Raw genomic sequence first — 18,125 nt, 5'->3', positions numbered from 1 at the left:
TGTCCACATATTAGCATCGCTTTCAGCGGACTGTTTCTTTAATGACAGAGTGAGTGCCATCACTAACCCACAATATGTTTTCACTGTCTGTTGAATGCTGTTGGGATATTTGCCTTTTCTTTTGTCAAACTTCAGTTAATGTATTTTCCTTGTATTGTATGAAATGCGATGTTCAGAAGCACAAAGAGATTAGTAAAGTCGAGAAGGACATCGTTCTCAGGTGTGTTCTTATGTTTACTTTACATTCGAGGACATTCTATCTGAAGCTCAACTTATCGTGCAAATTGGTTTCAAAGATCAGCGAGTATTGTGATGTTTGGCATTTTCGTTCTTCACACCCCTTCGCCCATGTCGCGAGGTGCAAGACGGTGGCGGGTGGTGTAGCGTTCGTGAGGCCCTCGTCGTCGAAGCTACAGGTCAACCGCTGTGGCAGAGCCAAGATTTGCCTTTGTTGCAGCCACCTTTGCCTTCTAGGACCACCAATCGCTCGATAGCGAGTACAAGGTACACCCCTCTTGCCCCACAAGAAGAGTCCTGATCTAGGTTGGGGATTTTTTTAATGACATGATCTGATTAGCCCTATCACGCATTGCTTTCCAATTTGATTTATTGCCAGTCTGATTTGTACCTGGAAATCATTAATTGAGAACATGTGGTTATCCATGGATCTTAGTGCGTAAGTTAAAGGACTACAAATGTTTGGGGTGGTCTATTGTGTTTGGGTAGTGGGAGATAATTATGTTCAAGGTTTGACTGTTTATTTCAAGAAATTGTATTCGGATATTATAAGGTGTGACATGAATTCCTCGCAAACAGAGATGATATCGGATAGGACCAGAGTGGAAGGAGTGGCATACATCAAGATGGAAAGCACTGATGGGTGCTTTGATGTTGAGGAGCTTTTCTGTTTCAATATTTGAAGGCAACCACGAGCGTCCTCTACAAGTCATGAGTAATGAAAATTGGATGCCATGGTTGCTCCTTGAGCCCTTTAAATTCTTTTATATCTGTATGTTAAATTAATTGGTGTTGTTATTTGTTGTATCACTGTTTGTCATTATGTTTGGTCCATCTTGTGTTCTCATGTCCATTTGTGTATCTTGTTTTTTTGGAGGTAGGGACGATGTTTGAATCGGAGTTGGGCTGACTATGCTTTAATCTGAGCTCCCTCAAGTAATCAAGCACTGTCACCAACACAACCTTCTCTCTTGCAGGTATGAAACTTCAAGTGTTTAAGGCTTATTAGGCTTTCATCAACTAGCTGATCATTTACTGAACAAGTTTTGTGAGAGAATTGAAGAAAATCTGTGGCACATAACACACTCCAGTTACAGTTACTCTGTGTGAACAATCTAGAGCTACTACTTACATCTCCAGCATGCTATTGTTTACCTAATGATACATTCCTTTAATGATCCTACACACTCACACACTTTTGTGTTCCTTGCTTAAGTTTATTTTCTGAATCAGATGCCTTATCTGGTGTAAGAACATAATGCTGAATATTATATTGTTTTCTCTTGGTCCTTGTATGAAGGAAATATTCTTCAGCTGGACTCACAAGACCGAGCATTTCCAAAAGATCCATAGGAAAACTGAGATTCCCTACAAATCCATGTTTTTTATGATGAGAACAGGAAGGAATATTGAATCAGTAATCACTTATTTGTTCTAAAACTGTCATAAAGAGTGCATACATCATAGTTATGGTTTCAACTGTGATTTGATGTCCTATAATATTGAGTGTCCTATAGTGTGTTGTTCTGAAACAGTCACAAAGAGGGCCTAAGAAGCTGATGGAATCCTCATTCACCGCCGCTAAGGAGTTTGAGCGGGATCGAAGAGGAGACGTCAGTTCTTCCTCCTCTGCTCAATGCGGCCATTCGCCATGTCCCCCAACCCTGAACTCCACACTGCCACTCCGTGCTCATTTTTTTCTGAAGGGGAAATATTCATCTCCTTGTTGTTTTGTACCATGGATACTTTAGCATCATTCTCATACTACTAGGAGTGTAGGTAAGGAGTCCACACACGAGTTTGCAAACACCATTAAGCCTATTTTGCTTGATTAGTGCCCTGCAACACTTCATATGTTCAAGACAAAATCCATACCCATGTCTATTGTTGTATGATATTATTTGCATTGACCGTCGCTGCTCTTCTTGATTGCAGTCACTAACATTGCATTAATCTATGTGATACATTTATTCAGGCGATTCCCATTTCTCAGTGATGACGATGTCCTGTACTCCTGTATATTTGGATTCAACAATATGCCATTAGGTGTGTACTCCCACTTCATTGAGTTTTCCTCTGTCAGAATGCATACTCATTGTTCTTGCCATACACTTATCATTTTGAAGCTACAGTGAATAAATTGAACTTTGTTGGAGTCATCGATGTGTTGTGTTTTTTTAGATGCTGGTATGCTGGACATGTTAGTTTTTTTGCTATAATGCTAACATCTACGTGCTTGACACTTGTAAATAGCAAAGGCATGAAATTTGCTCTTTAACTGAAGACGGTGTTTAGTTGGAAACAGAAAACAATAGATTTATGATGTTTTTAGATGCTTGAACTCTGCATACATCCACATATAGTATTTGTCTAAACAGTGAACCCTCGGTTGTATATATAAATGATGAAAACTGCCGTTTATTGACGACGAACATGCATATCTATACTACTTCTTAAGAACCTAAGGAGGGCGTCCACCATCCGGTGAAGCCTGCCCCCGCTCGCGTGGTCCCCCTCTGCGTCTCCTCCATGTTTGGTCTCCCTCTACTGGAAGCACATTCTTTCACGTCTCCTCTCACCCCATACGATGTGGGCATGATTCAGGAGGCGGGTATTGGTGTTGGGATTAGCGGCGCAGAAGGAATGCAAGTTTGTTGCTGCTTCTCGCTACCAGTTTACATGCTATCCTGTTTTTACAAAAAAAAAGACTTGATTACAATTTATGACATGCTAAGTTAAATCATGCTACGTCTTGTCCGGACTTAAAAGGTACTCCATGTTATTTAATAAATGTATCATGTAAAAATTATTGGGTTTTGTCACTTCATCCACTGACAGAGTATGTTCTTTAAAAATAAGGTTAATGTGAGAAGTAGAAGTTCTAATTAGAAGTTAGAACTATTGATGTCGGCCTTGAGGGGAAGCTTGATGTCGTAATATTAGAATGGATAGGCTATATGTTTCTGTACGAGGCTTTTCATTGCATTTCAATATTCTCTATCTTTTTTCAGTTCTAAATTCTTCTTGTTTTTCCTATAGCGTATGCTGTCAAGCGTCCTATTTGCAAGAGATAAATGGCTTACGCCCGAGGGGCTTATTCTTCCTTATCATGGTATGATATAATTATCATACAAAAATGTTACACTGCTTTTACAGGGTGTACCTCATCTATTTGCTTGTACAATTCATCTTACTACTGCTTTGACAAACATTGGTCTGCTCTGCTTTGGTCTGTGCTTTAGGATTCTGTTTCATTGGGAGAAACAAATGCCCTTGCTTACTTTTATTTATGCTTTTCTGAATAATTAAGAAGACTAGCCTCATGTTGGAATCTTCAGCGTTATATATAATACAAAAAAAGAGGTTTGCAATGAAAAGTTAAAAAGGGGACTTTTCTCCAATACAAGGAATCATCTTGACAGAATATAAAACTTTTCTTCTAAACATAGCATACAATGGTTTTAGCTGATTATTGTGTATTTCAGAAGATGGTGAATTGTGTGAATACTTCCCTAGCCCTTTTTGCTACATCGAGGTCTTCAGGAGGAACCTTGCTTTTGACACCAGGAATGTTGTAAGCATTACAGTATGCAATTAGTTCCTTCTTTATTACCATATATATGAACTTAGGTGTTCCTCTACTGACCAGGCTTCAGACCAATCTGGAGAAGTGTCAGGTCATACCCATCCAGTTATCCATGGTCAAACTTGCCTTTGTACAGGAGATTTTCAGCTGTCAGATTGCTCCTTTCCCCTGCCACTACTTAGGTGTTCCTCTCTCAATCTACAAGCCTGAACACAGTAAGGATTAAGGAGCAGCCGTTGTATACTTGTATATAATTGTGGATAGAATTCCCACTTGGATGGGCAACATGCTAAATTTAGCTGGGCGGGCTACCTTGGTGAAGGTCACACACTCTGCAATTCCGATATTCATCTCCATTGACACCTGTTTGTCGGTATGGGCCATTGAACAGATTGATCTGTCACCCTACTGAGCTTGGTAGGGTATGCCCTCATATTAAGGTGGGAATGGCTTCACATAACTGACCCATATCGTACTTGGATTGATCTTCTGAGTCTGGCTTGATGGTTCCTCAATTAAGCATGTGGCTGTACTGATCTGTGCAACTGTGGGTAGATAAATTCATTGGATTTTTTTTGCTGAGGTTGCTTCTTTTGCATCCGTGTCTATGTCGACATAGAGGCATCATTATGGTGCATGATAATAAAAACTATGTGTAAACCTTTGTTGTACATGCCCAGATTGGGGAAGACTTTACAGTCGATAACTTTACTATATACCCTTCTTTGTCAAGGCTTTGATGATAAGCCAATGGTTAAAAGGGCTGTCATTGTAACCCCCACAAGCTTAGTTAGCAACTGGGAATCTGAGATAATTAAGTGGTTGAAAGGCAGAGTGCAGGTGCTGGCCCTCTGTGAAAGCACACGTGCTGATGTTCTTTCCGGAATTGAAAGTTTCTTAAAACCCTTGAGCCGTCTCCATGTTTTCTTTTGCTTACTAATTATTTGTTAATATACACTATACTAAATGAAAATGTAGCTGCAAGTTAATGACAATTTCTGTGGTGCATGAATAATCTTCAGGTACTTATCATATCTTATGAGACTTTCCGCATGCATTCTTCAAAATTTCAATCTATTCATGTATGCGTTTCCGAACTTTCGATGCTTCAATTCATTTGCGGGAATAAGTTTGGTTTAATCTAGAAGACTGTTTGATCTTGCTTATATGCTTACTTGTGATATTTCTTTTTCTTATCTTCAAGTAATCGTTATGCACTAACATTTTAATAACGAGAGCATAGAAACGATAAATAGTGTTTCTATATTCCAATGTATCTTATTATTATATGTTGACTCCGTAGCAAAGCACGGGCATACAACTAGTGAGGCTAATATGTGTGTATTATTGACATGGTGAGGATGGGTCATATGTCGATGACCTTTGGTAGAAACGTTCGTACCATCAATTGGGTCATCTCTTTTTTTAAACATATTACAACATATAGATTCGAGATATTAATTTTACCTACGTTGCTTGTAGCTTCTGATCAATTCTACAACAAACCTTAGAGCAACTAAAAGTGCATGTCAAACTTAGTTTCATTTCAAAGGATCCCAACAATCAAAGTTATCTGTCACTAGTGAACCTACCATGTGTTCTCTTTCTAATGCTTTAGAATAAACATGTGCGAATAAGTGCTCTAATGCTTTAGCCCACCATTTTTCTATCCCAGCCACCGTTCCTACGGTTGTCTTCAGCAATCTAATATATCACCTCTTCTATTTTAAACTTCACTTTTTGAACAATATTTATTGCAAAACCGTATTTTGTATGGCCATATACACAATCTGCTAGCCACGATCTACTGGATGTTTGACATCAGGCACTTTAGGCCATCTAGACCGTTGGATATTCCATTTGCACGGTCAAGAAGACCCATGGCCCCTCTCTCTTTCTGAACCATGGCCCGACATGGAGGTAGAGATGGCCAAACGGGTCGCCCGGCCCGTTTTGGGCTGGTCTGCTAGGCACGGTTAGAAAACCGGAGCGAGCCATCTAAGCCCGCCGGCTTGTTTACCTGTTCGAGTCTGGCCTGCTGCGAGCCTAAATGGGCCGGGCCGTTAAGTACGGAAAAATCGGGCAAAACGGGTTAAACGGTCCGGTAAGCACGGTTTAATACAAAAAAACGGGTTTAATGGACTTAGAGGTAAACGGTCGTGTCAGGCTAGCCCGCTTATTCGTGCCCCGAGCCCGTATAAAAGCGGGCCGGATCGAGCTCGTATCGGGCCAAAAAAACATGATTCGGGCGGGCTTTCGTGTTTCATGATTTCTGTACGTCTATACACGGAGATGGCCAAACGGGCCGCCCGGCCCGGCACGGCACTATTAGTAATCGTGTCGTGCCGTGCCGGCACTAGTGCCTAGTCAGCGGCCCAGGCACTACACTATAGTGCATAATCATGCCGTGTCGGCACTATACGGCACTAATACCTAATAGTGCACGTGTCAGCCCAAGCACTATTTCATTTTAAAAGCTCAAAAAATATAGAAGATCTTTAAGATTATATATATAATTTTAAAACTTGAATATTTATATCATTATAAAGTGAATTCATTATGTGTAAATTATAAAAAATAACAATGTACAACCACATGTACATATCATAGTCACATCTATAAACCACATGTTGGTCTAAGTCGTGCCTAACCGTGGCGGCCAGTTAATCGTGTCGTGCTCGTGCCAGCTCATCGTGCCAGGTGACGGCCCAAACGCAGTACTAGACTCGTGTCATGTCAGCACTGACACTATATAAATCATATCTGTGTCGTGCCGAAGCACTATGGACCGTGTCGTGCTTAGTGCCGGCCCATTTAGCACGACCCGTTTGGCCGTCTATACAGGCTGGAGGGTGGAGAGCTCAGCGGCGCGCCAGAAAAGGGTGCAGAGCACGGGGAAGTAGATCAACATTCCCTCACCTTCTGCGCCGCCGGTCCACCGCCATGGAAGCTGATCCTGCGCCGACGAGCGTGATGGAGGAGGAGGTCCTACTACGCTTCCCTCCCGCGCTCCAGCCCAACCCGCTCCTCTGCAGGTTTGCTGGCGCTCTGCTTTGCATTTCTAGGCGGGCACGACAGTCCTTGGGTAGGAAATCCCTAGTAAGTGTGGACACCTGCTTTAATTAGGAGTGACGAACATGCATTACTTGCTAATCTGACAATCTGATTTTTTTTGTGACATTCATATTATATATATGGTGATGGCTCAGTGGTTCACTCAGCCAAAGGGATCGGTTTCAGCAACATCAGAACACATAGGGTTGTCCTGCTGAGGAGAGCGAGACAGAGCTCCCAAATGGTTCCGAGAACAACTACAGGAGGCGCTAGACGGGTTGAGTTCCATGATTGTTGATCTGAATGAGTTGGTGATGTTCTTGGCGAGCTACCCTCGTCTATATTGCCAGCCTTACAACATGCATACCCTGCTCGGTAACTGCATGTTTGGTCGCCAAGTGGAAGCAGAGCTTGTCATTAAGTTCCTGTTGCACACGCAGCCTCACTCATAGTTTCCAAGAATGGAGGTCCTGCCAATTGTTGGTCCACCCAAAGTTGGCAAGAGTACCCTAGTCGCGCTCATGTTTGCAAGGATGAAAGAGTCCGTGATTATTTCTCAGAAATCTTGTGGCTGCACGACCATGATTTTACAGACGACGAGCTAGCTTTCAGACAAGGATATGCAATGGAACGTCAAAACCAAGTGTCAAACTTGAACAAAGGCAGGCGAGTGCTAGTTGTTATAGAACTATCTGGAGACCTCTATGAAGATGCTTGGAATAGGTCGTATCTTGCTTCCAAATGGAGCCTTTGTAGCGGGAGTAAACTCATAGGTACAAGCCGTTCTGACAAGATTGTAAAGTTTGGGACAACACGGGCTCTGACTCTGAACAGTTTGTCCCATGCGGCATACTGGTATTTCTTCAAGGTACTTACGTTTGGAAGCACACCCAAGGCTTGCCCAAGTGGCCAGCCAGAATGCAATTTTAACATATGTCACCTCTTATTTGTTGAGGGACAATTTTAACATACACTTTTGGTGTAAGGTTCTGAGCTTTATAAGCCGGTGTGTCCAGAAGCATATCTCCAAATTTGGGGTGCATCGTTCTGTACTTCTGTTCTTCTAAATCAAAATATACATGAACAACTTGGGAGAACGGTTGCGCCTTCTGAAGATTTCATGGTTCGTCATCAGTATCACCGGTCTTCCCAAGAGGAGGTTCCAGAGATAAGAATCCAAGATGTGTTGTATGGAAGCATCAAGAGACATGGAAAATTTGAGGTCCTAGCATGGAGATCTCAGATACCTCCCTACTACAGCTATGTCCATGCTTGTGAGATTTAGGTGCGAAAAAATACAGGTGGAAGGGAAGAGGAAGCGCTGTATGAATGGAGTCATATTCTGTTAATTTTGTCATTTTCTGGTCTATGCAGGAACATATATATATTTTGGTTCACTTTTTTGGGGTAGGATGTCATAAGTTACAGGCCTACATTTTAATATCTTAAGTGTAAGTGCTTATTTACATAATAACGCATGAGCCTGAGCATAATATTTTCATGGAACATGGTGAATCCTTCCCTGTATTTGGTTTAGCCCAGATAGCCGCGTCAGCCTAGGCTTGGGCTTCAGTGTTCATGCCTGTATTTGGCTTTATATTTTGAGTTCATCCCATTAGCCCATTCTGTCAATAGAGCCGGTATGACCCAGAAAGAGTTGGAAGTGACTGGAGTTAGTTGTAATCAATTTGTTTTCATATCACATGATTCAAGTGTAAACAAAGAAATAAAAAGTCAACGGAATAATCAAGTGAAGGTGAAAGGTGTCCCAATGGTCATACATGTGAACGGACTATTGACTCTCTCAATTTAGTTGGTTATCGTAACCTTATCTGTACCTGCTTCTTGAGACCAATTCTTCCAATATACCATGTTCTCTTTGGAGATTTAGATGTCGTTTGGTTTACATATTTATAGCGTAGTGGGTAACTAATAACGTTATATTATATTTATTTATGATCAACCGTAATCAGATATCACACTAGAAACTAATACCAACCTATTTAAATTTTTACCACTGGTACTTGAGTGTGAATCACTATCATTATCATTTACGTTACATTTGGTGAACCAAACGGTACCTTAGAGAGAAGCACAGAATGAAAGAATTTCCCATATGTTGGTTTGTACGGTTTGCACCAAATGGCTTTAGTTTAGACAAGATGTTCGCTTGGCTTTAATCTGAAACGGCTTGTACTATTTCTACAATGTTTTGTCTATATAGATTGCAGATGTAGCAATCCAAACAGCTGGCTTTAATCCGAAGGAATAGCCTAAGAGTTCATCCTCAGAATATCTTCTTATTGCAAGTATTTGCTTTCCATTTTTCAGTTCAACCCTGAACCAACACAGGAAAAGTGGGCAAGGGTACTGGGCTGGAGCTCAGTCAGTCAACGACCCATTGGCAATCTCACTTGAGTCCTCCACATTTTCCCTAAGGCTTTGTTTAGATACTCTAGTATTCACCTCAATCCACATGTATTGAGGTTAATTGGGGTGTAAATTAAACTTTACACCCCAATCCATCTCAATACATGTGGATTCTGGTGAATACTAGAGTATCCAAACAAAATCTAAGGGCAAGTTTGGAAGAAAGGGAGGCAAACCTAGAGAGCCAAAACCCTCCATAAATAACTAAATATTTTATTCAATTGCCACTCATTGGAACTACCCGGGAAAATGACAGCCCGGAGAGGATTTGGGTTCCCAAACTAGACCTAAGTTAATAAATATACTTCGGGGTTAATTTGAAACTACGTGAATTCCATTCGACTTCAAGAGACTTGTGCAGCAGAAAGGTATAAAGCATAAAATCAGCATGGACTTTTCCTAAGAAAAAATGAATGTAGTTCTAAAAGTTATATAGTCATTTCTATATAACCCCAAATCCATGATCTCAACCATCAAAACTTCATAATATATAGCTAGGCTACAGGGTTGGTAATACTCTACTATATACCTCATTAAAAAATGCAACACAACTCCTGTAGATTATATTGTAGAATCTGACAGATCAACACAGCTCCTTAACATATTGTTTTGTGAAATACACTTAACCACTAAACTACACATTATAATGGTGTTAGAGAAAACTTAATGCATGTCCTTTTGTACACACATACTCCAGGTTTGAGTACGAATGCAACGTACCAAAGGTCATGGCTATATGTTTATGGAAAGATGTGAAATAGTTTCCAACTACTAATCTGAAAGGTTTCGGGCAGGACTAAGGGCTGGTTTGGAAGCCCAATACCTTGGGAGAATTTGGTCTTTTCCTGGGGAAACATGTCGTGCAGATGAGCCCCCCCCCCCATTCTTTAGCCTATTTGGACCACACTCCCTCGGGGCCACCGCTCCCTCTGACTCGACCATTCACTCGGGGATCGTTCCCACGACCCGTGACCCCAGGCAGGTTTCCCCACGGACCGAAAGGACGCGAGCGAAACGAGGCGACGTGTCGCCACTATCTGATCTCCCGTTGTTCGCTCTGCCTTCAACATGGTCACGATTAGGACATGAGGCGACCACGCCCTCCATCGTCGTCCATTTCCGCTGGTTTAGTGTCCTCCACCGCCGTGTTCAACCCTCGGTTTGATGTCTTCTGTTGTCATCTACGGCACGAGGTAATGACTTCACCCTCCCGTACGTACTTATAGGGTTTCCCATTCTCATGTTACCATGTTTTTGTTCTTGATCTCCAAGATCCGGTACAAGATCCACTCTCCTCCAAGTCTGCGCCATAGCTACAAGATCCATTACTTGATCTCCAAGTCTTGTTCCTTTCTTTTCCGGTGATTGGGGTTCTGGTGGTTGTGCGCTGAATTTTTACTACTGGATTTTTGTACTTCTGCAGGTTCTAATCAATAGTTGTTGATTCTAGAGGTGAGAACATGTCCATTCAATTTTATGTTATTTCGTTTTTTATGTTGGTCCATAGCTCCGGTTGAATCTTTAATATGTATACAAAGTTGGATGTGTTCTCCTTCAGACGTTGTGGATTTGAGAAAATATATAGAGGAAACCTAATCCTATGAAAAAATTTGAAAAATGTGCATACCTCTTGTTGTAATGTAAACATGGGTGACGGGGACCATAATTAGGGGTACCCTCAAGACTCCTAATTCTCAGCTGGTAACCCCCATCAGCATAAAGCTGCAAAGGCCTGATGGGTGCGATTAAGTCAGGGATCAGTCCATTCGAACGACTCGATCATACCTCGCCCGAGCCTAGCCTCGGACAAGGGCAGCCCACCCCGGAGGATTTCCGTCTCGCCCGAGGCCCCCCACCAACGGCGGACACATCTCCGGCTCGCCCGAGGCCCTGCCTTCGCTAAGAAGCAACCCTGACTAAATCGCCGCACCGACCGACCGAATCGCAGGAGCATTTAACGCAAAGGTGGCCTGACACCTTTATCCTGACGCACGCCCCCCGGCAGAGCCGAAGTGACCGTCGTCACTTCGCCGCTCCACTGACCGGCCTGACAGAAGGACAGCGCCGCCTGCGCCACTCCGACTGCAGTGCCACTTGACAGAGTGAGACTGACAGGCAGTCAGGCCCTGCTAAAGGCACCATAGGAAGCTCCGCTCCGCCCGACCCAGGGCTCGGACTCGGGCTAGGTCCCGGAAGACGGCGAACTCCGCTCCGCCCGACCCAGGGCTCGGACTCGGGCTAAGACCCGGAAGACGGCGAACTCCGCTCCGCCCGACCCAGGGCTCGGACTCGGGCTAGGTCCCGGAAGACGGCGAACTCCGCTCCGCCCGACCCAGGGCTCGGACTCGGGCTAAGTCCCGGAAGACGGCGAACTCCGCTCCGCCCGACCCTAGGGCTCGGACTTGGGCTCAGCCCCAGAAGACGACGAACTCCGCTCCGCCCGACCCAGGGCTCGGACTCGGGCTCAGCCCCGAAAGACGATGAACTCCGCTTCGCCTGACCCCAGGGCTCGGACTCCGCCCTGGCCTCTGCCGAACGACCTCCGCCTCGCCCGACCCAGGGGCTCGGGCTCGGCCTCGGCCATGGAAGACAGACTCGACCTCGGCTTCGGAGGAGCCTCCACGTCGCCCAACCTAGGGCGCAGGCCAGCCACGTCAACAGGAAGCGCCATCATCACCCTACCCTGAGCTGACTCAGGCCGCAGAGAACAAGACCGATGACCCATCTGGCTAGCTCCGCCGGATAGGCAATGATGGCGCCCCGCATGCTCTGTGACGACGGCGGCTCTCAGCTCTCTTACGGAAGCAGGAGGACGTCAGCAAGGACTCAACCGCTCCGACAGCTGTCCCTCCGCCAGGCTCCGTCGCTCCTCCGACGGCCACGACATCACACCAGCTGGGTGCCAAAATCTCTCCAGCTGCCACATCGGCATGTACTTAGGGCGCTAGCTCTCCCCCGCTAGACACGTAGCACTCTGCTACACCCCCATTGTACACCTGGATCCTCTCCTTACGCCTATAAAAGGAAGGACCAGGGCCCTCTTAGAGAAGGTTGGCCGCGCGGGGACGAGGACGGGACAGGCGCTCTCTTGGGGCCGCTCGCTCCCCTCCCCCGCGTGGACGCTTGTAACCCCCTACTGCAAGCGCACCCGACCTGGGCGCGGGACGAACACGAAGGCCACGGGATTTCCACCTCTCTCACGCCGGTCACCGGCCGCCTCGCTCCTTCCCCCCTTCGCGCTCGCCCACGCGCTCGACCCATCTGGGCTGGGGCACGCAGCGACACTCACTCGTCGGCCCGAGGGACCCCCCGGTCTCGAAACGCCGACAGTTGGCGCGCCTGGTAGGGGCCTGCTGCGTGTTGACGAACAGCTTCCCGTCAAGCTCCAGATGGGCAGTCTCCAGCAACCTCTCCGACCCGGGACGGTGCTCCGTTTCGAGAGTCTTGAGTTCATGTCCTTCGACGGCAGCTACGACATGATACTCCTTCCACCGCCGTGCGACAACGACAATGGCGGCCGACAGCCCGCCCGCCGGCGGTGGAATCGACGACGTCTTCCCCGTGTGGTGGAAGAACAACATTCGAGCTCGCCCCGTCCTCTCCCCCACCAACGGAGGAGGAGGCGGGGCAACCAAGGCCAAGCGGGAGGCTGCACCTCGTCGCTGTCGAGCGAGTCGACGTCCCCAGCGCCCCAACGGGGGACGCGTCGGGCGTCGACCTCGCGTTTGAGACGAAGGCGAGCGCCGTCTCCCCGCGACACGCCAATCCCGAGCAAGCGGACGACGCCAGTGCGCTCGCGGAGAGCTTGCAGGACGTCGCCCTCGTACCTGAGACGACGGTGCAATCAGTCCCCGACGTGACTATGTCGCTGCTCGTCGACCGAAAGGTACCGATCGATTTCCCTCCTACGTCATTTGGACTCAGCCACAACCCGCCTAGCGACCTTGCTTTGGCGGGCGCTCTCGTAAAGGCGAGACCAGACCCTCTGGGGTTTCGCATGTGGTCGCCTTGGGACCGGCTGACGGACGTCTCGACTTACGGGCCCTCTGGGTCCGAGGAAGATGACGACCCCAACATCTGTTGGGATTTCTCTGGATTTGGCAACCCCAGTGCCATGCGGGACTTCATGACCGCATGTGACTACTGCCTCTCCGACTGTTCCGACGGTAGCCGCAGCCTCGACGACGAGGACTGCGGCCCAAGTCGCGAATGTTTCCACGTCGATCTAGGGGATCCCTCCGAAGGCAATCATCTCGGCATGCCGGAGGGCGGTGATCTCCCTAGGCCGGTGCCTCGCGCTGACATCCCACGAGAGCTAGTTGTGGTCCCCGTTCCGGCGGGGGGTCACGACCCACAGCTCGAGCAAGTCCGAGGGGCGCAGGCCAGGCTCGACGAGGAAGCAGGAGCGCTTGAGCCGATCCGCCGGGACGTCGGGCAGGCATGGGCGGGCCAACCCCCGGCCGGAGAAATACGTCACCCGCCCCAGGGTCTCCAGCACCGCGTCGCCGACGGCGTCAGGATCAGGCCGCCACCCGCATCCAGTGGGGTCGGTTAGAACCTGGCTGCAGCAGCGATGCTTCTCCGCGCGATGCCGGAGCCATCAACCACCGAGGGTCGGCGAATCCAGGGAGAGCTCAAGAATCTCCTGGAAGGCGCTGTGGTCCGACGGGCCGAGAGCTCTGCCTTTCGAAGGCAGGGATACCCCTCGGAACCTCATGCTGCGACTTCCCGATTCATGCGGGAAGCCTCGGTCTACACCAGGCGCACGCGCAACACCGCGCCTGCGGCCCCGGGCCACCTCGGCAACGAGCACCATCATCGCGACCGTCGGGCTCACCTCGACGAGAGGGTGCGCCGAGGTTACCACCCCAGGCGTGGGGGACGCTACGACAGCGGGGAGGATCGGAGTCCCTCGCCCGAACCACCCGGTCCGCAAGCCTTCAGCCGGGCCATCCGACGGGCACCGTTCCCGACCCGGTTCCGACCCCTGACTACTATCACAAAGTACTCGAGGGAAACGAGACCGGAACTGTGGCTCGCGGACTACCGCCTGGCCTGCCAACTGGGTGGAACGGACGACGACAACCTCATCATCCGCAACCTCCCCCTGTTCCTCTCCGACACCGCTCGCGCCTGGTTGGAGCACCTGCCTCCGGGGCAGATCTCCAACTGGGATGACCTGGTCCAAGCTTTCACCGACAATTTCCAGGGCACGTACGTGCGCCCCGGGAATTCCTAGGACCTCTGAAGCTGCCGGCAGCAGCCGGGAGAGTCTCTCCGGGACTACATCCAGCGATTCTCGAAGCAGCGCACCGAGCTGCCCAACATCACCGACTCGGATGTCATCGGCGCGTTCCTTGCCGGCACCACCTGCCGCGACCTGGTGAGTAAGTTGGGTCGCAAGACCCCCACCAGGGCGAGCGAGCTGATGGACATCGCCACCAAGTTCGCCTCTGGCCAGGAGGCGGTTGAGGCTATCTTCCGAAAGGACAAGCAGCCCTAGGGCCGCCCATCGGAAGATGCTCCTGAGGCGTCTACTTCGCGCGGCGCCAAGAAGAAAGGCAAGAAGAAGTCGCAAGCGAAACGTGACGCCGCCGACGCGGACCTTGTCGCCGCCGCCGAGTACAAGAACCCTCGGAAGCCCCCCGGGGGTGCTAACCTCATCGACAAGATGCTCAAGGAGCCGTGCCCCTATCATCAGGGGCCCGTCAAGCACACCTTTGAGGAGTGTGTCATGCTTCGGCGCCACTTCCACAGAGCCGGACCACCTGCGGAGGGTGGCAGGGCCCGCGACGACGACAAGAAGGAAGATCACCAAGCAAGAGAGTTCCCCGAGGTCCGCGACTGCTTCATGATCTATGGTGGGCATGCGGCGAACGCCTTGGCTCGGCATCGCAAGCAAGAGCGCCGGGAGGTCTGCTCGGTGAAGGTGGCGGCGCCAGTCTACCTAGACTGGTCTGACAAGCCCATCACCTTCGACCAAGCTGACCACCCCGACCACGTGCCGAGCCCGGGGAAATACCCGCTCGTCGTCGACCCCATCGTCGGTGACGTCAGGCTCACCAAGGTCCTTATGGACGGGGGCAGCTGCCTCAACATCATCTACGCCGAGACCCTCAGGCTCCTGCGCGTCGATCTGTCCTCCGTCCGAGCAGGCGCTGCGCCCTTCCACGGGATCATTCCCGGGAAGCGCGTTCAACCCCTCGGACGACTCGACCTTCCTGTCTGCTTCGGAACGCCCTCCAACTTCCGAAGGGAGACTCTGACGTTCGAGGTGGTCGGGTTCCGAGGAACCTACCACGCGGTGCTGGGGAGGCCATGCTACGTGAAGTTTATGGTCGTCCCCAACAACACCTACCTGAAGCTCAAGATGCCGGGCCCCAACGGGGTCATCACCGTCGGCCCCACGTACAAACACGCGTTCGATGCGACGTGGAGTGCGTGGAGTACGCCGAGGCCCTCGCCGAGTCCGAGGCCCTCATCGCCGACCTGGAAAGCCTCTCCAAAGAGGTGCCAGACGTGAAGCGCCATGCCGGCAACTTCGAGCCAGTGGAGACGGTCAAGGCCGTCCCCCTCGACCCCAGTGGCGACGCCTCCAAGCAGATCCGGATCGGTTCCGGGCTCGACCCCAAATAGGAAGCAGTGCTCGTCGACTTTCTCCGTGCGAACGCCGACGTCTTCGCGTGGAGTCCCTCGGACATGCCCGGCATACCAAGGGATGTCCCCGAGCACTCGCTGGATATCCGGGCCGGAGCCCGACCCATCAAGCAGCCTCTGCGCCGATTCGACGAGGAGAAGCGCAGAGTGATAGGCGAGGAGATCCACAAGCTAACGGCAGCCGGGTTCATCAAAGAGGTATTCCATCCCGAATGGCTTGCCAACCCTGTGCTTGTGAGAAAGAAAGGGGGAAATGGCGGATGTGTGTAGACTACACTGGTCTCAACAAAGCATGTCCGAAGGTTCCCTACCCTCTGCCTCGCATCGATCAAATCGTGGATTCCACTGCTGGGTGCGAAACCCTGTCTTTCCTCGACGCCTACTCAGGCCTCAGGGTATCACCAAATCAGGATGAAAGAGTCCGACCAGCTCGCGACTTCTTTCATCACGCCTTCAGCATGTACTGCTATGTCACCATGCCGATCGGTTTGAGGAATGCGGGCGCGACGTATCAGCGGTGCATGAACCATGTGTTCGGCGAACACATCGGTCGCACGGTCGAGGCCTACGTCGATGACATCGTAGTCAAGACAAGGAAAGCTTCTGACCTCCTCTCCGACCTTGAAGTGACATTCTGATGTCTCAAAGCGAAAGGTGTCAAGCTCAATCCTGAGAAGTGTGTCTTCGGGGTGCCCCGGGGCATGCTCTTGGGGTTCGTCGTCTCCGAGCGGGGCATCGAAGCCAACCCGGAGAAGATCGCAGCCATCACCAGCATGGGGCCCATCAAGGACTTAAAAGGCGTACAGAGGGTCATGGGATGTCTCGCGGCCTTGAGCCGCTTCATCTCACGCCTCGGCGAAAGAGGCCTGCCTCTGTACCGCCTCTTAAGGAAGGCCGAGTGCTTCGCTTGGACCCCTGAGGCCGAGGAAGCTCTCGGGAACCTGAAGGCGCTCCTCACAAAGGCGCCTATCTTGGTGCCTCTAGCTGACGGAGAAGCCCTCTTGGTCTACGTCGCCGCGACTACTCAGGTGGTTAGCGCCGCGATTGTGGTCGAGAGGCAAGAAGAGGGGCATGCATTGCCCGTTCAGAGGCCGGTTTACTTCATCAGCGAGGTACTGTCAGAGACCAAGATCCGCTACCCACAAGTCCAGAAGCTGCTGTATGCGGTGATCCTGACGAGGCGGAAGTTGCGACACTACTTCGAGTCTCATCCGGTAACTGTGGTGTCATCCTTCCCCCTGGGGGAGATCATCCAGTGCCGAGAGGCCTCGGGCAGGATTGCAAAGTGGGCGGTGGAAATCATGGGCGAGACAATCTCGTTCGCCCCTCGGAAGGCCATCAAGTCCTAGGTATTGGCGGACTTTGTAGCCGAATGGGTCGACACCCAGCTACCGACGGCTCCGATCCAACCGGAGCTCTGGACCATGTTTTTCGACGGGTCGCTGATGAAGACGGGAGCCGGCGCGGGCCTACTCTTCATCTCGCCCCTCGGGAAACACCTACGCTATGTGCTACGCCTCCATTTCCCGGCGTCCAACAATGTGGCTGAGTACGAGGCTCTGGTCAACGGGTTGCGGATCGCCATCGAGCTAGGGGTCAGGCGCCTCGACGCCCGCGGTGACTCGCAGCTCGTCATCGACCAAGTCATGAAGAACTCCCACTGCCGCGACCCGAAGATGGAGGCCTACTGCGATGAGGTTCGGCGCCTGGAAGACAAGTTCTACGGGCTCGAGCTTAACCACATCGCTCGGCGCTACAACGAGACTGCGGACGAGCTGGCAAAAATAGCCTCGGGGCGAACAACGGTTCCCCCGGACGTCTTCTCCCGGGATCTGCATCAACCCTCTGTCAAGATCGACGACGCGCCCGAGCCTGAGGCGACCTCGGTCCAGCCCGAGGTACCCACGGCATAGCCCGAGGCGCCCTCAGCTCGGCCCGAGGCGCCCTCGGTTCAGCCCGAGGTACCCTCGGCCTCCGAGGGCGAGGCACTGCGCATCGAGGAGGAGCGGAGCGGGGCCACGCCTGATCGGAATTGGCAGACCCCGTACCTACAATATCTCCGCCAAGGAGAGCTACCCCTCGACCGAGCCGAGGCTCGACGGGTAGCGCGACGCGCCAAGTCGTTCGTCTTGCTGGGCGATGAGAAGGAGCTCTACCACCG

General features: G+C 50.1%; 1 long non-coding RNA gene and 1 pseudogene across 1 annotated transcript; both read left to right on the top strand.

The window, feature by feature from the left end:
- The first annotated feature begins 1,683 nt into the window (after positions 1 to 1,683).
- LOC109944038 (uncharacterized) lies at positions 1,684 to 3,525 on the top strand. The gene is made up of 2 exons (XR_002267297.1): positions 1,684 to 2,283; positions 2,696 to 3,525. It is a non-coding gene; the product is annotated as an uncharacterized lncRNA (long non-coding RNA).
- A 3,577-nt stretch (positions 3,526 to 7,102) lies between these two features.
- Positions 7,103 to 8,383, top strand: LOC103647238 (disease resistance protein RGA2-like; annotated as a pseudogene).
- Positions 8,384 to 18,125: the final 9,742 nt, after the last annotated feature.

The sequence above is a fragment of the Zea mays genome, chromosome 2 (genome assembly GCF_902167145.1).
Source record: "Zea mays cultivar B73 chromosome 2, Zm-B73-REFERENCE-NAM-5.0, whole genome shotgun sequence".
In the NCBI taxonomy this organism is placed as follows: domain Eukaryota; kingdom Viridiplantae; phylum Streptophyta; class Magnoliopsida; order Poales; family Poaceae; genus Zea; species Zea mays.
This window is presented reverse-complemented; position numbering and strand designations above follow the sequence as displayed.